The sequence below is a fragment of the Corvus moneduloides genome, chromosome 10 (genome assembly GCF_009650955.1).
Source record: "Corvus moneduloides isolate bCorMon1 chromosome 10, bCorMon1.pri, whole genome shotgun sequence".
Classification (NCBI taxonomy): Eukaryota; Metazoa; Chordata; class Aves; order Passeriformes; family Corvidae; genus Corvus; species Corvus moneduloides.
The window spans coordinates 9,542,958-9,560,030 of record NC_045485.1 but is presented as its reverse complement, the minus strand read 5'-3'; the positions used below and the strand labels follow the sequence as shown (position 1 = coordinate 9,560,030).

The 17,073-nt window shown below is 39.7% G+C and overlaps 1 protein-coding gene across 6 annotated transcripts in view; it reads right to left on the bottom strand.

The window, feature by feature from the left end:
* NYAP2 (neuronal tyrosine-phosphorylated phosphoinositide-3-kinase adaptor 2) overlaps positions 1-17,073 on the bottom strand; it is a 136,859-nt gene that overhangs the window by 107,695 nt on the left and 12,091 nt on the right. The gene's annotated exons all lie outside the window — the stretch shown is intronic.

Here is a 17,073-nt window from a genome sequence, read left to right as displayed (position 1 = left end):
ACTCCTCTCAGTGCCGTCTTTTTCCGAGCATCCCAGAGTCAGACGAAACCTGGCTGAGCGTGAATGAGGGAACATCCTCTCAAAAAGCACGGTGATTTTACAAGCAAGCCCTCCAAGGCGCAGCCAGCAGCGAGTTTGACACACCGTTTCAGTCAGCTGGCGTGTGGGGCCCGCCGCCTCCATGCGATGCCCCGATGTGCTGAGCGCACGCCGGGATCAGGCGCGGCCGTCGCACGCGATGCCAGCGGCAGCGGCGCTGCTCCTTCTCAGCCTGTCACACCTAAAAAGGACGGCGACGGAAGAAGCTGCCGCCTGCATCAGCCGAAGAAGAAACAACTTCTCAGGTGGGATTTCATCTCCCTTGGGCTGGAACCACTCCACATGGTAGAAAGCCGCTAATGATCACGCAGAGCCGAGCTGAGAAAAGCACTGAGTGTGCTGCATTTGTTGCTTGCTTATGCAACTGTAAGGAAGGATTGCTGCAGTAGTGCCAAAAGACCTGGAGTGCTCGTGACCTTTTGTTTTGCTTGCTGCAGTCTCTGGCAGCTTCAGCAGCTGGATGGCTCATGGCAAGCAGCAAGCACTGAACTATTTATTCGGGGTACAAATGAATAACAAATAGGAGCTGAATCAGGACCCCCTACATCAGCATTCTTACCCTAATAATGTCAAAATACAATAGGCTACTCACAAATAAACCATGCAGAGATGAAAAAATAGCATTTCCCCAGTGGTTTATTGCAAATTAAGTTCAGGAATAAGTTCATCCCAGATGTTACTCCAGTAAATAAAGGAAGTTGCATTAGAATTTATGTTAGCCTTCACTGCTTCAGGACAAATTGAGTTTGGGAAAAGTGGGAGAATATATTGATTAAAAATCTATTTATTAATAGATCCAGTTGGAATCTATTTCTGGTTTCTCATCTGGAAAAATACAATGAAATCAAAGTGGAAGCAAATTTAACATCTTCTGCAATGGTGGGTGCGTCATTCTCTTTTTCTTTGTAAGTACCATCCCAGTTCAACAGGTATTCTACCATGGCTGAGACATGGTTATTGCAATAGGATGTGTTATCAGCATGATCAGGAAATAGTTCACTTGAGGCAATTAGAACTGACATACAAGCCTTCGTTCACAATTAGAACCTCATACAAACATTTATACAGCATTCAAAATTGGGAGGGTTTATGACTACACAGGCTTTTTTTCCACTGTGGATATAGTGTGACCTGACCACAGACTCATCACACATTCCCATTAAAAATCAACAAAAAACAAATCAAAAGCACCAGACTCCAAGGAAGAGGATAAAGACTAAACTGTCTTAATAGTTTCCTCCATGAACAGGCATAAAGGCCCTAAAAGAATAGCAACACAGCTGTTACAAGTGGAAATCCCATCTTATGAAAAATAGTCACAGACTGTGCCTTGTTGAGAAGACCTCTCTCCTGATGCTTTGAGGCACTTGATAAATTAAAAATAAAATATTTTTTTTAAAAAAAGCTGAGACTGAGAACTCTACTCCCAAAATTATTTCCTTTAGGCTGAAAATTAAATATTTAATCATGTATGCAATGAGATTCTAAAACTGCAGTGGGAGAAAACTGGCTACTTTTAGGAATAAGGTAAATTTGCTCCTGGATGCTTCGCCAGATTATGAGAGACATTTGTTCTAAAAAATGCACAACTGCATCTCCCATTTCCCTTACGTGTTCAGGTGAGTGGGCTCAGAGTGGGGTCTGAGTGCATCCTGTAAAAGCTTTATCTACCACAGGCTCAGAATGCTCAGATCAGGATGTTCCACTGTTTCCTATGCACACACAGAGAAAGATGAAAAGGACTGGAAAAAGTGATTTGCATCACTTTCAGCAGAAAGTATTGCAAAGAGACAAAAGAGGACACAACAGTGAAAGCAAAGCAAGTACAAAGCAGTAGGTGAGGCAATTGGAGAGTATGAACCATCTAAGGAACTTTGCCACTGCTTGTCAAACAAATTATTCAGCAAATTACATCTGCTGGACTTTGACTGGTTCTAATAAGTATCCCAAGCTTTAAAAAACACAGTGGTAAACCAGCAAGATTAGATATCTTTTTATCTTGTGGTCTCATAAACACAATGAAGAAACTGAAAATTCTTGCAAATTGAGGATACCACTGAGGAAGCAAAGAATCCATTTTGATTAAACAACCTGAAATTTGTTTTAGTTCCAACTAAAAATAGATCAATGCTTTGACTTCACAGAGAAGGAGAGAAAAAGAGCAGGCAGTGCATTTCCTTCTCAAGCTGTCATTTCATGTTCACCCTTCTAAACAAGTTCCACTCACCTCAGCTATCTTCAAGGCTACTGCAGACTTTTAAACCAAAAGCCTTGGCAGGTCTGCACCATATGGAGACTGCATCCCCTTGCAAATTCTAAGTTACTTACAGCCATACAGTAAACATTCAGGCAATTCTGTTTATCCAGGCACCTTCTGCTACAACTTTAACACCTGGGTCATATAGGTGGAGGCATTTACATTGGGACATAGTGCAAAAATTTAATCTGAAAATGGCTGAATCTGAGCTTCATCTGCTCAAGGACACAGCTATGGTTTGCAAAGCCAAAAGATCTCCAACTTGATGAACCAAAAGGTGACTGTTGTGTCCTGTAAAACCTTGTATTCACTAGAACTGCAGTGCTCAACACACACCTAAAACTGCCAACACAACAATCAATTCATCTAAACTTTGGAGGCTGCAAGTCTCCTGAAGCATTGGGATTATCCAAAACCAGTCTGTCTAGGAAAGGCCACCTTTAGCAAATTAGCACCTCAATTTTCTTCAAGTGTACATTTACATGACAAAAAAAAAAAGGGAAAAATAAAAATTCAAGTGTGCAAATAATAACAGTAATATTAACTGTCCTGGACTTAGGTCAGGAATGAAGGCAAAGAACTGAAAATTCAATGTTTTAAATGAAACAAAGTTCAATTTGCTCTTTCAATGAAATGAAAAGGCCTTCTTCAATACACAACCTAGCACTATCACTTCCTAGAGAAAGATTAATCTTAGAGATCTTACACCTTCTTTTTTTTTTTTTTTTTCCCTGAGAATTGACAGAAGATTTCCACATGCTACAGAAGATACAAGAGAAATGGACTTCCACTTCCCAAACCAAGAAAGGGAAAGGGTGAATTGTAGGACTGCAAATTGCTAACAGACAATTACATCTGACCACCCTGTTCCTTTCGTTTTGGCAGAAAACAACTGAGAATTCCAATTCCTCTGCTGCCTCTCTCTGTTCTCCTATTTCTGCTTCACTGCCTCTGGTGGTGGAGAATTTCTTTCAGCAGACTGACAAGCACTATGGAACAAGTAGCACCTTAAATCACTGATGGTTCATAAAGCACACTGAAATAAATGTGGATCAACTACTTTACCCTTCAGATGATCTCAGTCAGTGAGGTGTATCCTAACTCAGGCCCCCTTTTACTGTCCCTAGACTGCTCCTTGTGCACTTCACTGAAAGCCCAACACAGGCACATTTTCTTGCTGTCACCAGCACAGAAATCACAGTAAACCCACAAGACAGAACACACATCCAAAGGATCTGGAGATTAACTGCCTTACAGGGACAACATGGGTGAGTGTTTTAAGCAAGTAGGCTGAATGTTTCCAGTAGGTTGGTTGGTTTGGTTGGGTTTTGGTTTTTTTCCATCCCACTCCTACATTTTTACCATATTTAATCTGGAATCTCACCTTATGTGAGAAGATGATGAAAGATTTTGCTGAAAGCTAGGCCATCTGCAGCCTGTACCACTTTTGATAGTGTTTTAGGTCAAGAAAAAACTTAAAAGTGAGCATATCCACTGAATCTGTATTCAGCAGTCACATTTGAAGTTTTTAACATGTAGATGTTTCAACATGAAGTGACCTTTAATTTCAGTATTTTAAAACTACATATAGAAAGAAAAAATTTGGATGTTGCCTTTCAAATTCATTTCACAGGAAAGAAAAAAACCCCAACAAAACCAAAAAACTTTTTGGTTTTAGTTCAAAAGAAAAGTTTGAAAAAGGTTGAATTTCCTACAAATCCAAATTTTAAAAGTCTACATTTTAAAAAGTATACATAATGCTTTTTCAATTCATCACAATTATTTTGTAGGAGAAAAACATAACTGTGAAGCTGAGAAAATGTTTCTCATGGCAGACTTTGTTATTCCCTAATGATCTGTAGAGCAAGAAAGCACAAAGACAATAGATGTTGAGTTATTATTTGCTACATTTGGAGGTATTAGACCAGGAGAATTCTAAACACTTGAAATATTTCTGCTTTTGCATGATTTATCTTATGTGGTTTTTTTGCCTTGCTTTGATGTCATCTTCTTCAGACCGCCATTCTTGAGCTCTTTTCAGTAACGAGGGAAAATTGGGGGGATCCCTACATGTAGATTTCAAAGCAGGCAGCTTCTAACTCTCAGCATGCTCTCGCTGGGCCGTTCAGATTGGAAATAGAAAAAGCAACATTATGCAATATTTCTGCTAGAGCTGACTAGAATACACACGGGCCTAATATACTCTTTAGGTGTGATAAGAAAGCAGCAGATAGGCTGATAGAACTTTCTAGGGGAGGAAATTGTTTGAACAAACAAGAAACCAAGACAGGAAGAGAAAAATTATTCCAGTTTACAAATTTGTCCTGATATTTCATCATCTACCAACAGGAGGAAAGCAAATGGTCTTGAGATCCTCATATGGGTGTACCAGTTCTTTATAAAAAAAGCAGATCTGAATTTCCTTTCCTTTTACATGGGAGCTCCAGTGTATTCAAAGACTAATATACTGAGAGCCATCATATTTTATACCTTACTTTATTTAGTGCACAACCAGTATACAAACACTACTGTAAGTAGTCAGAGCTGTGTTCCAACCACCAAAAAAACCCTCTGACTCCTATATTCACTATTAGTTAAAATAGAGCCTAGTAGCCTCCAACAGACACCTGGACTCATGTGCAATGCTTGTTCTAAACACAGTTAATAAGGATTGAAAGAAGGCTCCTGTTGTTGTGTTTTTATTTGTACAAATGTGTTTCCTCAGGAGCTGCAGGCCCATGCCAGGTGGCAGCAGCTGTCTCCTGGGACACAGGGCAAAGCTTAGCTATAACACTGAGAAAAGCAGCTCTGCCTTATATGCCCTGGGTTCGTGCTGTGATGGGATTTGCAGCTGCCAGAGGACCCCAGCTGTAGAGCTTTCCACCCAGGCCACCTGCATCGCCCTGGCCTCTGCAGCCCCTTGCCTCCCTGCTGTCTGGCTCAGGGAGCAGGAGGCACCACAACACTATTTACGTGCACACCAGCTACTGTGTAAGCAGTAAACCCAAGTACTGAGCAACTGTTGGTTGCTCTGCCCCATAAAACCTATCCAGGACAATGCCTGACAGCGACAGAGAGCACTGAGGCTTGAGCTCAAGTGAGCACCTCTGCTGGCCATGTAGAATTTGACCTCACACCATAGAAACCCTCGAGACAGGCTAGTACAGCTTTGTGAAATCAAACAGACACAATCAAGTACCAAAAAAGCACAACAAATGTGTCAAGCATACTAAGGGCTAGCAAGCACACTGACAGCTTTTTCCACCAAAAGCAGAAGCATTTTATTCTTAGAGAGAAGAGATCATGGTAAAAACAAACATATGGAATCATAAAAGACTTCCTAAAAATGATTCAAAAAAATAATGGCAAAGTACTGTTTATTTTCACACAGAAGATGAACTATATGCCATTTAGTCATGGAATTGACCTTGCAGTTGGAGATTTAGTGAGACTGTACAGCAGGAGCTGTGCTAGAAGAAAAATACTACTTGCTATGCATTATCTCAAGAACCGGACTACTGTAGTTAACATGTATACATGTAAGCTAACTGTTAACGTGCACCAAACAATTATTTACATTTCTTTAATTAATAAAACTATAAACAGCCATACATTCCATTAAAACAAATCTTAAGATCTGTTTTGCAAATAGGTATCAATTAAAGTCACTGAGCAGCATCACTCTGATGTCTCAACATCATCAGTGTGCATCCCAGTCATTTACAAGGCACTTTATTACAGGAGGTCTACAATAAATATGCAGTTCTGATGGCCTTGCCATTAAAGACTGAAAAAAGCTTTTTCCTTCCCCTTATTTACATGAAAGGGACAAAAAAAAGGTTAGAAACAACCAACCTCCCTTTCTGTTTTTCTGTCACTGTATTTAATTTGCTCTCAAAGAACACCCCAAAGTAATTCTGAAAAAAATGAAACGAAAAAAAATAGAAAAAGTTATGAGATTCTGTACAAAGAGGGGGGAAAAGCTGGTGATTTAATTATTTTAAAAATATGCATTTCAATTATTTTCTCAATAATTGGGCATCCAGAAGTTGAAATGTATAAAGGAACATCATTTATCTTAACCTGTTTTTCCTGACTACGTTTAGTGTGAAGTAGAACAAAAGTTGTCACACAAAACCGAAACAAACCAGAAAGTTCACAGCAAACCCCTTCATAGCATGACATCTCCTTAATCTCAAGGCTTCTGCAGCAAGATATAACACCCAGGGGTGGCAGTGCAGATACAATAGATCACCCGGGGACAGACTTCACTGGCAGCCACTCATCCCTTTCTCTTGAGGCAGCCCCTCGGTGTTACACGTGGGAGCCAACTGCAGATCATTGGGACTACGTACAGAGAAGAAGCAACCATCAGAAAGCCCTTGCTGAGCTCCCATGGCTTGAGACAGCCTTCCAGAGCAGTCAGCAGGTGTCAGGAGGAAAACTGGGACTTAATCCTTTAGCTACCAAATACAGACTTCTGCTGTTGAATCAACACCACTGGAAGTTAAAAGAAGGACCTGTGACACAGCCAGTGTGCCTGCAGCCCTGTGGTTTCTGATGCACACTTCAGATGAGGGGTTTCATCAGAACTTAACCAAGACTCCTTTTGCAGCCACAAGAATGAGAGAATGAGCCAGAGTGACGCTGAGGGGCCTATGCTGTCTCCCTAAAACTCCATTGTGCTTCCCCAAATTGCTGGCTCAGAGGTGAGAGGCTACCAGTCTCTAAAAAGAAGGATTTGCCAGATAAAGTCTTTCTGGGACAATTTTTATGGGGAAGTGACCTGCAGTTTGGCATTGCTGAAGCTTGGTAAAAAACATCTATTTTCATGTATCCCGATGAACTTCAGTGAACCTAAAGATTCACAGCCCTTCCTGGGGTGAGGTGCAGAGGCGAAAGGACACAGTCCAGGACAACCTGTCCCAACCTTCCTAGAGCAACATCCCACACAACAGTAATGCACCTGTATGGACATAGTTCAGCACTAATTTATCAGAACTACTGACTGAACACAAACTCAGATCTGAGCTTACTCTTAGGCTGGTCAGAAGCTCTTATTCCTTTAGTATTGTGGGGAGTTCTTAAATTTTACAGCTAGGGTTTCACATTGGCTAAAAATGAATCTTTATTTCCATTTAAGAAAGAGCAATGGAAGACGTTACCGTTCTGAAAGCAGGGGCAGAAAATTCTGCTTCTCTGTTTACTGCTGTCTTGAGGTGACTAGATTTAATTTACCAGACTAATGCCTTTAAAACCAAGAAAATGAATATCTTAGGATGGCATAAATCTTATATTGCCTATATGATAGCCACACTGACACACGGAAATGAATTCATTGGCACAAACTTAGTTCGCACTCAAAGTTAATTTCAATACTTACCTCAAAGTGCAAATCAACACAAAACATTTTAGAAAAAGAAACATAAAATGAGTCAATAACTTACATTGTTAAGGTGCTGGTCAACCTTACATTAACATCAGCATACATTAATAATGGCATCATAACACAGGAACACTGAACACTGCTACTTTTAAAGAATGTATCATTCAAGCAAGCACAGCTGTTAATTCTCTTACTAGAAAAGCTGCGTATTTCAATACATTTAATTTTTTCAAATTTTTTTTTTTTTTTTTTTTTTTTATTCGTTAAAATGCATGCAATGTAATGTAGATTTGGGGAGTGAGAGGGAAACGAAAATAACCGATATTAGACATTTAGGAAGAAACCACAGGTCAAAGCTTTCGTGTCACTTCCAAATGCCCTTAAAACTGCATTTGACAAGAAAATGCATTTAGCTTCTTTTGTGCATAGCTTAGAATTCAGGGCAGCCCACAGCTCTCCCCCTTCCAACTGTTTAGGAATGGTAAACAAATTGGCAGATAATTACATTCCGTCTCTTAGCAACCCTAAATGTCTTGCAATGAAGTTATTGGGCTTTTTTTTTCTGATGTCTTGTGGTAATGACATTATTTCCACAAATTTTAGACCCAGTCTGACAAACCCACTTCATACAGATCGCTTCGAACCTCCTGGATCAGCATACAGTCTAATGGCAGCAAAGATCAGCTAGTGAAAGCTACCATCTTGTTTGTAATCTCTTGGGAAGACAATTCACAATAAATATATACTGAGGACAAACAAATGACTAAGTAGGAAGAGGCTAGTCAAAATATTTTGTCACGAACTTAAATAGCCTTTTCCCGTGCCATAACTCCAAACAAACAACACAGAAACCTGTGGTTTAGACACAAACCTTTAGACAGCAAAGTTCATCAGTTAACTAAATAAATGAAATTTGAAATTTTAGAACAGAAAAGAGGTTTGGGCCAGTTTCTCAGGAAAGGAATTGATTGTGGTTATCTTTTTTGAAAATGCAATCCCACTTCTAGGCATGAAGGAATTCCTAAAAGCTGGCTCATGAAAGGGGAAACATTGCTGCCACTCCTCCCCTTCTGCAGACACAGCACAACACAGCAGCAGCAGACTGCTGGGAGCAGTTGTCAAAATCTTCACTGCATTTTAGCGGAGTGGAGAGGGCCTTTGTTCAGTGCCTTCACTGGAAAGATATAATCTCTAAGTTTTCTTTCCCTCTTAATAATGTATCAGAACATATTAAGTATATTAAGTATTAATAACAAATGAAAGATGCTGAAAAATCAGTACTGTCATAAAATGCAATAAAAACAGTAACCTAGAATACCTTGTTCTGCCAAAAGAGATTTTTATTACACATTCCCTTACACGTCTCCTTATTTAAAGGCTGATTTTGTATTGGAATCTGTGTACCATTGCTGGCATAGGTGCCTAGATACACACTTTGTCACTGTGTCCCTAATAACACAGATAATATTTTTTCTCTGTTTAGTGGTCGATTTAGGTACAACTACCTCTCTAAATTAATTCTGAAAGCAGGTTATCGTTCCCTTACCATAGATCTTTCCCAAAACGGTAACCAAGCAATACTCATTTGAAACATAAGGAACAAGCAGTCTCTCACTGAACAGTGTTAATTATCAGTATTTGCACCTTGACTGATTACTTGGAAAACGAAGATGAAAATCTGACGGCTTGAAACTGGACGGCTTGAAAATCTGATGGCTTGAAACTTGAAACTGAAAATAGATTTTCCTCAAGTTCAAAAGCAGCACCATAAATCACAAAAATTAACTTCAGCACATGGACTTAAGAGTTGGTCTCTCTATAATGCTTGATAAATTACATCTGCATAGCAGACAGGAGCCTAAATAACTTCAAGGCATTTTGGCAATAACTAATTAAGACAAATGCAGTATTTCACAGTGTTTTGTTGCTGTGTAGAGCGTTCTCCATTTTAGTCAGGCACCTGGTGGTATAGCTGGGCTCACACAAAGCGCTTGCCACAAAAACCTCAGGTTCCAACTAGATGAGAAACCAAAACCGCATCGCTTCAGTCAGGCATCTGACAGAGGGGAGGCAAAGAGAAGGGGAAAGTGATTCCTTTCCATTGCTTTAGTAAAGAATCAGTTTCTCAGGAGCTCTTTTCCAAGTACAAACAGTGCCACTGGGCTGCAGAGCTGACGCAGCAGCATATGCTGCACCGGGCCTATGGCAAAGGAGTCAGGGCAGCACTGCACTGCTGCTGTTCTCCCTCATGCGCGTTAAGGTGCAGGCAGACACTTGCTTAACTGCAGCCCCACCTCGTAACTTCTCCTTGCACACCACCACTCATTCCTGTGACACTGCAGCCCTTCAGATTTCCTAATCAAATGCCACACGTAACTCCTCTTAAACAAGCTAAGTCAGGGAAAACTTGTATCAGTCTACATTTTGCTGGGTAAGGAACCAGAGATTGTTGTCATCATCAGGTCTAAGAGGAAGTATGTAAAGCAGCAAGGAGCAAAGGTGTTTTGGGAACGCTTTGTTGATAATGTAATGGACCAGGGTTGGTTTTGAATTCTTTTTCTCTGTCCTCATTTACTCTCCTGAAATCTAGGAGAATCTAGGAGGAAAGAGCAAAAAATGCTTCCAGAAAAACAATATACTCACTATAGTTCACTCAACTGCAAAGAGCCCCGTAATGTCTAATTAAAAAAATAATAATTAAAACCCCCACTACTTTATCTTCACACATAGATTTTTTTCAAATGAAAGACAGACAGAAGGGAAAAAACCCTATGAGCAAAGCCTTTTCAGGATTCATCAATTTTTTTAAAGACTCAAAACAGCATCTAAGAGGAGAAGAAGAAACGCACGCAAGATGATGCTGGTGAAAACACTCTGATGCTCAAACCCAGTTTCCCTTTAAGGAGCTGCCTGGGCTGGAGTAGTCACGTGGCCACTGGTGTGTGTGGGTCTGTGCTCAATAAGCCATGAAGCTCTTTGGCTGAACCAGTGTGTGTCATGTGAGCCAGGGGTTGCCATGGCAAGCACATATGCAGCTCCTTATCCACTTCAGCACCAAGGCAGTGCAATTCAGATTAGCAATGCGCAAATATGATTTCCTAGGGAAAAAAAGCTACACTTTGCTTTGCCTAACAGTTTGGATGTAAAGCTGAAACAATTTAAATTATCTCTGAAATGGTATTTATGACAAACTGCTGAAAACCTTTTAATCAACAACAGCCATGTAACAAACTCTAGCAGTTCAGTCTTCGATAGCAGCTGCATTTTGGCATAAACTGCAGTACATGAATTTCAGAATATTTTTCCATTTAAATACCAGGAATACTGTATTTCTTCTTCAGCCCTTTAATCACTTACAACTGGAAGGGAGAAGGACGGTAGATGGGTATTCCAGTGAAATAAAAATCATGTCAAACCAACCCTAAAATTCACTCATTGCATTTCTTAATGTGGTAATCTACAGGCTGACATTCAATGCAGGAAATTTCTGTGAAAGCTGTTCCTGACACTGAAGTAGAGTTTTTTCATCAGAGTCCTAACATCTGCTACCAAAATTAAGCAGCTTGCTAATACAGCAGGCTAATGAAGATGTGCATCATATGTGCTGCCATTCCTAACTTGCTGATGGAATGCAGCTAGAGCTACTTGCAACCCAAAGCCAGGTTTATTGAGGGGATTCTGTTTCTGTAGGGGCAGCCATAGGACTGTTTTACCAGACTGAGGTCAATTCCAGCAAGGCGCATTGTTCTTGCACTTTCAGGAACCTCACTATGATGCCAGGATCTAACATAAAATGTTCAAAGACATATAGCATAGCATGGCCTTCAGTGTTTAATACACATATAGGGAATATTCCTGTGTGCTACTGCTTCCAGAGAAAAGATATTCAAGTCCTGAAATAATTTCAGTTAGAGACTTTACACAGTAATTTATAAGGAGCATAACCATAAAGAGTGAGTGCCCAAGCCTCTGAGCAATTATGTAAAAGCAGACAGACCTCAATTTAATTGAAATTTTTAATAGAAATCAGTCCTTTGTCTCCATATTTGTAGAAGTGCCTAAAAAGGGATAACTTGTATTGAAAAAGACGATTCTCTCAGTGTTTCCCTCCTGCCAGAAACCCAAATAAAAATTCTATTTTAATTAAAACCAAATAGCTTCCCCACAACCCTACACGAGCTTCCTAACTCTGCCCATCACTTACAAGGGGCTACTCTCAAACCCTACAGCACCATTCAGCCTCTAATTGCTACTGACTCAGAGCATCTGGAAGTGCAGAGCTCTCAGCACAGAAAGATCATGATGTTGTTGTTGTTTTTTCCATTTATTAGAAGATACTCTGTTGGGGCTTCATGGATTAACTTCAGATCCTTCTCTTTTTTAACCTTTTGCTTTTTACCGCACTCTTCATGTCCCCCTACACATCTCACTTCCAGCATGTACTATAAGTTTTTCTCCAATAGCAATAATAGGGAAAATCTCCATTGCAAATCACTTGCTGATTTAAAGGAATCAGCATACTAAAATACAAAGTGATGCTCCAGGATTTCGTCTCCATTAAATTGAGCAGCATTTAGCATTTATCATTATTATTTTTAATCGGATGTCAAAAAAATTGAAGACCTACATCACTACAGATCCAATCAAGATGCTTCTCCCACAACAAAACTGCATAACAGATTATATGGATTTTTACTGAAACTACCTTGAATCTCTCTGCCTATGGAAGATGAATATCAAAATCTAACCACTAAAATATTGGATGTAGTCTCAGGGTGAAAATAATTGATTTTGTGCTACTCAGTTTTGTTAATGACAAAATTCTTGATATCTCTCTCAAATTCATCTCATCACCAAAAATTAGAAAAATGAGATCACCAGTCAGGCTCCTACTAATGTGATTTTGGTGTTAGCAGACTAATTTTTTAATTAGCCTTTCTTTGTTTACTTATTCAGACATTTACATTGTGGTTGGCTGCAGGATTGTCTCATGTCAGAGTTACAGAACTGAGCATAAAATAAATAACTTCTCACACTCCCCAATACACTCCCCAATACCTCTCTTTCAGCCCTGAGCTTTCTGCCAACAGCAGGAATTTGCTACTCCATAGCTGCAAACAGAGAAGCAAAACAAACTTTGTGTTTAATTATAGAAGGTTATTCTCTAGATGGGCTACATTTTTAAACAATCTCTTTTTGCAGTACTAAAGGACTCAGCAGTTTCCTTTTGTCTTTAAAGATTCAATTAAAAGTATATTTCCGAAATTAAATTACAGCATGAAATTAGCTAAGGGTATGAAATACGGCATTTGCCCTGGCATTTAGGGAAGGCTGTTCAAAGCAATTCACTTAATGGCTCCAACATGTGATCTCAACTTAATAACTAAAGTGCCCTCAGCTTGCAGAGGATCTACTGATGAGATACGCTCTGTATAATCCACCAAAAAGAGAAATGGATTAAACCCAGGTAAATCTTATTAATTTATGGAAAACCCTGCAGTTACTCTCATTTTTGATCTTTTAAAATGTTACCATTTTGTCAAGAAGCACACTTGTTGGCAGGAATATTTCTGTGGGTTTTAGCTGGCTGTGGCCTTCTCAATCTTGACACGTTCCAGAAGCATCTGCTGGAGTCCATTGGAAGTGTTTGTTCCTCTGTAGCTTTCAGAGAATACTGCTGGATGTAATTCATCACAACCACTGGGGACACACTTCAGTTTATTCTTTGCTGTGCTAATACAGGGAAGGAAATGAGCAGTCCCCTAACTCCTCAGCTGCCCCTTTAGTCACCTGTTGGGTACAATTTCAGCTCATGCTGTGAGCTGTCTTTGCTCAGTGTGCACTGGGTTAGTGTTTCAGAGGAATCTAATTTCCATTTGGGGTCCTTGGGTACTGTGCAATAAAAAGGGAAATGAAAACCATTCCGCTTACACCCGCCTTCTGTGGGACTAAAGCAGCTCCCTCTGCTCATCCCCAGGGTCCTGGCAGCTCACAGGGGGCTGCAGCACCTGCCCCCAGCCCAGCAGGGCTCTCCTGAGGGCTGAGCTGGGCCCACGCTGCTGGCTCTACTCTTGGTGAAAGCCCTGTGCTCAGGACACTCCACACAAAGGCCTTTTATTAGTGGGTTGGTGTTATGGGGGGCGGTTGTGGTGGGGGCTTTGTGCATTTATTTATTTTTATGTATATTTTTAACTGACTTTGGATTACAACTCAAATTAGAGTAGAAAGCCAGAAGGAAAAATAAAAGCATTCTCAAATTAACTATAAAACCTGCAGCTAATAATGTCTCTGCAATCCATTTCTTCTTTAATCTCTCCTTGCTCGTATTTTAATCCAATCACACAAAAATCTCATCAATGCACATACATATTCCTCTTTTCATACAAATTTTAACCACTGATAACGTGACAACAAGATGCCATTCACCTGATGCTTCTGTTACAGAAGTGGTGCGACATTCTCTTTTTCCAGGGACACACCCAAGAGCAGACTCTCTACTTTAGGCTAAGAAAATAAACATCCCAATTAAATAATCAAGTATTAGACTATGTTTTCCTGTGGAAGAATGGAAATAAATAAATAAATAGAAGTACGCATAGCCTGTCAGGAGGGTGCTGAAGAGAACATGCAAAGGGCACAGATGCCTGCCAGCTGGATGGGGCTTAAAGCAATCTTTATTAATATTAAATCCAGCCAAATACAGCTGTGATTCATGGCCCTGAAAAGAGCAATGAACTGAGCTATTTTGCTGAAAGAAAACATTTGTTTTTCTTCAACTTTATGAATAGTTATTGTTAAATTATGGATTTTCCTGAAGGTACAGAAAGATTCACTCTTACCATTCTAATGCTGACACAAAGCATCAGTTCTGCTGGGTTCTCAGACTGGGGCTGTGTATTCCCAGTGTCTGGGACTGTGGCTAGCTGCAATTTTGCTACAATGGGTCATGAGACTTCCTTCTACATGTTTTTTGTACAAGTATCTGTCCTTCAGGTTGCAACATGAACTCTAAATTCGGGTCACAGGCAATTACAAAATTTGGCAGGGGTCAATGAACTTCAGCATGGGGCACTTTTTGGCTACTGGAATACTTGAGCCAGAACAAATCAATGCTTTTACTTTGCATATGTATTGTGCTGTATTACTGAATGAATTTCTCTATTAATGAAGTCCATCCTAAAATAGTTATAAAAACTTGGTCTGGGCATGCTTGAGAACAGTCTCCCTTATTTTTTATCCAGTCTTCATAACGGTAGTTACTAAATTCTACTCTACTATATGCAATTTTATAATATACTTGAAGACATTTTCCAAAAAAATGCAAACCTTTGACTGCATTTAATGGCACCACCAGAACTCTACCAGATCATGCAAAATATCTCAATTTCCAGATGCATCTCTCTTGCTAAGAGGGGCTTTTGGGTTAGAAGAAATGCCGGATAATTTTACATCCTGTAGTTAAAGAGTAATCAAAAGACAGTAAGAAAAAAGACTAGAAATACAAGTGGAGTGGGAGCAAAGGGCTACAAACTGGCCGTTAAGATCCATAGAGCCCCCACCATTTCCCAGCAGTAGTGTTCTGGGGACTGTCTCCCGGAGGTACAGCACACCTCCTCCGGGATGACTCACTGTGCCGGGGTGGCTCCAGCCTGGAGGTTGGATGGGAACACATGCCCAGACGGAATTGGAGCAAGGCCAGCTCACTCAGTTACACAGGTGGTCAGGCAGTCCTGTGAATACCGACAGCGTCGAGACATTTCCACCGGATTTTAACAAGAATAGGGGTCTGCAACCCCTTTAGAAGCCTTCTGGGCTCTCTGTGACCCCATACTCCTAATGTGCTTTTAAATTGGGCAAATGAATCCTGAGAAAAAATGCACCCACCTATATAGTGGGCTAGTACAGGACTGAACAATTTGTAGAACAATGAAGGGAAAGAGACCATGTATACTCCCTGAAAAGAAGCAAAAGTTGTAGGCAGAAGCCCTAAAAGGGAAGAGTTTCTGAAAATAACATCAAGATTTAGATAGGAAACATAATGATTTCTGCTTTATTTCCTTGGTCTTTTGGATTGTAAGGCTGGCTATCAGCCTCTATGGTAAATTTTAAATGACATTAATCACACAACTGGTCTAAAATAAAACTTCTCAGAATAACAGCAACAGCAATATAAATTAGTTTGCATTGTGTCTGTTGTTTATTTTGTGTGGCAATAATACAGGCAGCCATATGGATATGAGCATTTGGAAGGGAGGATTTGTTGGCTAGATCACCACATCTGTTTACTTATAAAAGCAACAAAAATACATTTGGAGGTCACTGACTGCAGAACCATTTTACTTACTCTTGATGAAAAAAAACTATCGATTCTACTCTTTCTACATTGAACCAATTACAAAAGAGACCCCAAGATACTATCATGAGAAAAAGTTTTCAAAATCATAGAAAAATTAGTCTCTATCACACCTCATCAGCCACTTCCACCATAACAGTGGTATCAGAGCAATAACTTAATCTAGGATGAAATGAGCAAGCAACATGTCCAGGAGGAAGATAAAGAAAACAGTGCCCCAGTTATGCTTCCTCATAACACAAACCCTTTGATCAAGGAGCACATACCACTGACCTGGTATCCAAAAATCACATTCACCAAGTGAACTCAGATTTGAATTAAAAACAAAAACAAACAAAAAAGCCAACAAACAAAAAACCAAACTAAAAACCCCAAAAAACCTCCACAAGTTACATCAACACACCGAACCAAAAAACTATGGGTTAACAAGCTTATAATGTATAATATCTCAATACTGTTTTTACAGGTATTTCAACTGAGGCTCTCACCATGACCCAAAATATTTAATGTGCTTCCTTCACTATTTTTTTTGAGGTCAGGCTATAAGCATACTGTAATCTAGCAAGCATATACCATTCCTGTAAATTTAGAAATGCATAGTTTACTACACAGAATTTCAACTACAGACAAACATTCAGAAAAAAAGACAAATAGTACTTTAAGCATTCCTTCACCTAAAGTATTGTTCTGATTTCAAGACACTATTATAAAAATTAAGTTCATAATGAAATTATTTTTCTTAGGTTATTTTTTATTCTGGTAGAAATATTTTGGTAGAAATTCTTCAGCATGTCCATACAGTCTAAGACTACACACATTTCCTCAGCTGAACAGAGCTTTTGGCAGTGAATAATTCCACGAATAGAAATCTTTTTGTATTTTCTTGCTGTCACCCATGCTTGATAACATAACTTTTAGCTGAAGGACACATGATTTACGTCTTGTTCATGAAGGAAACTAAGGATAGGAAAGACAGAA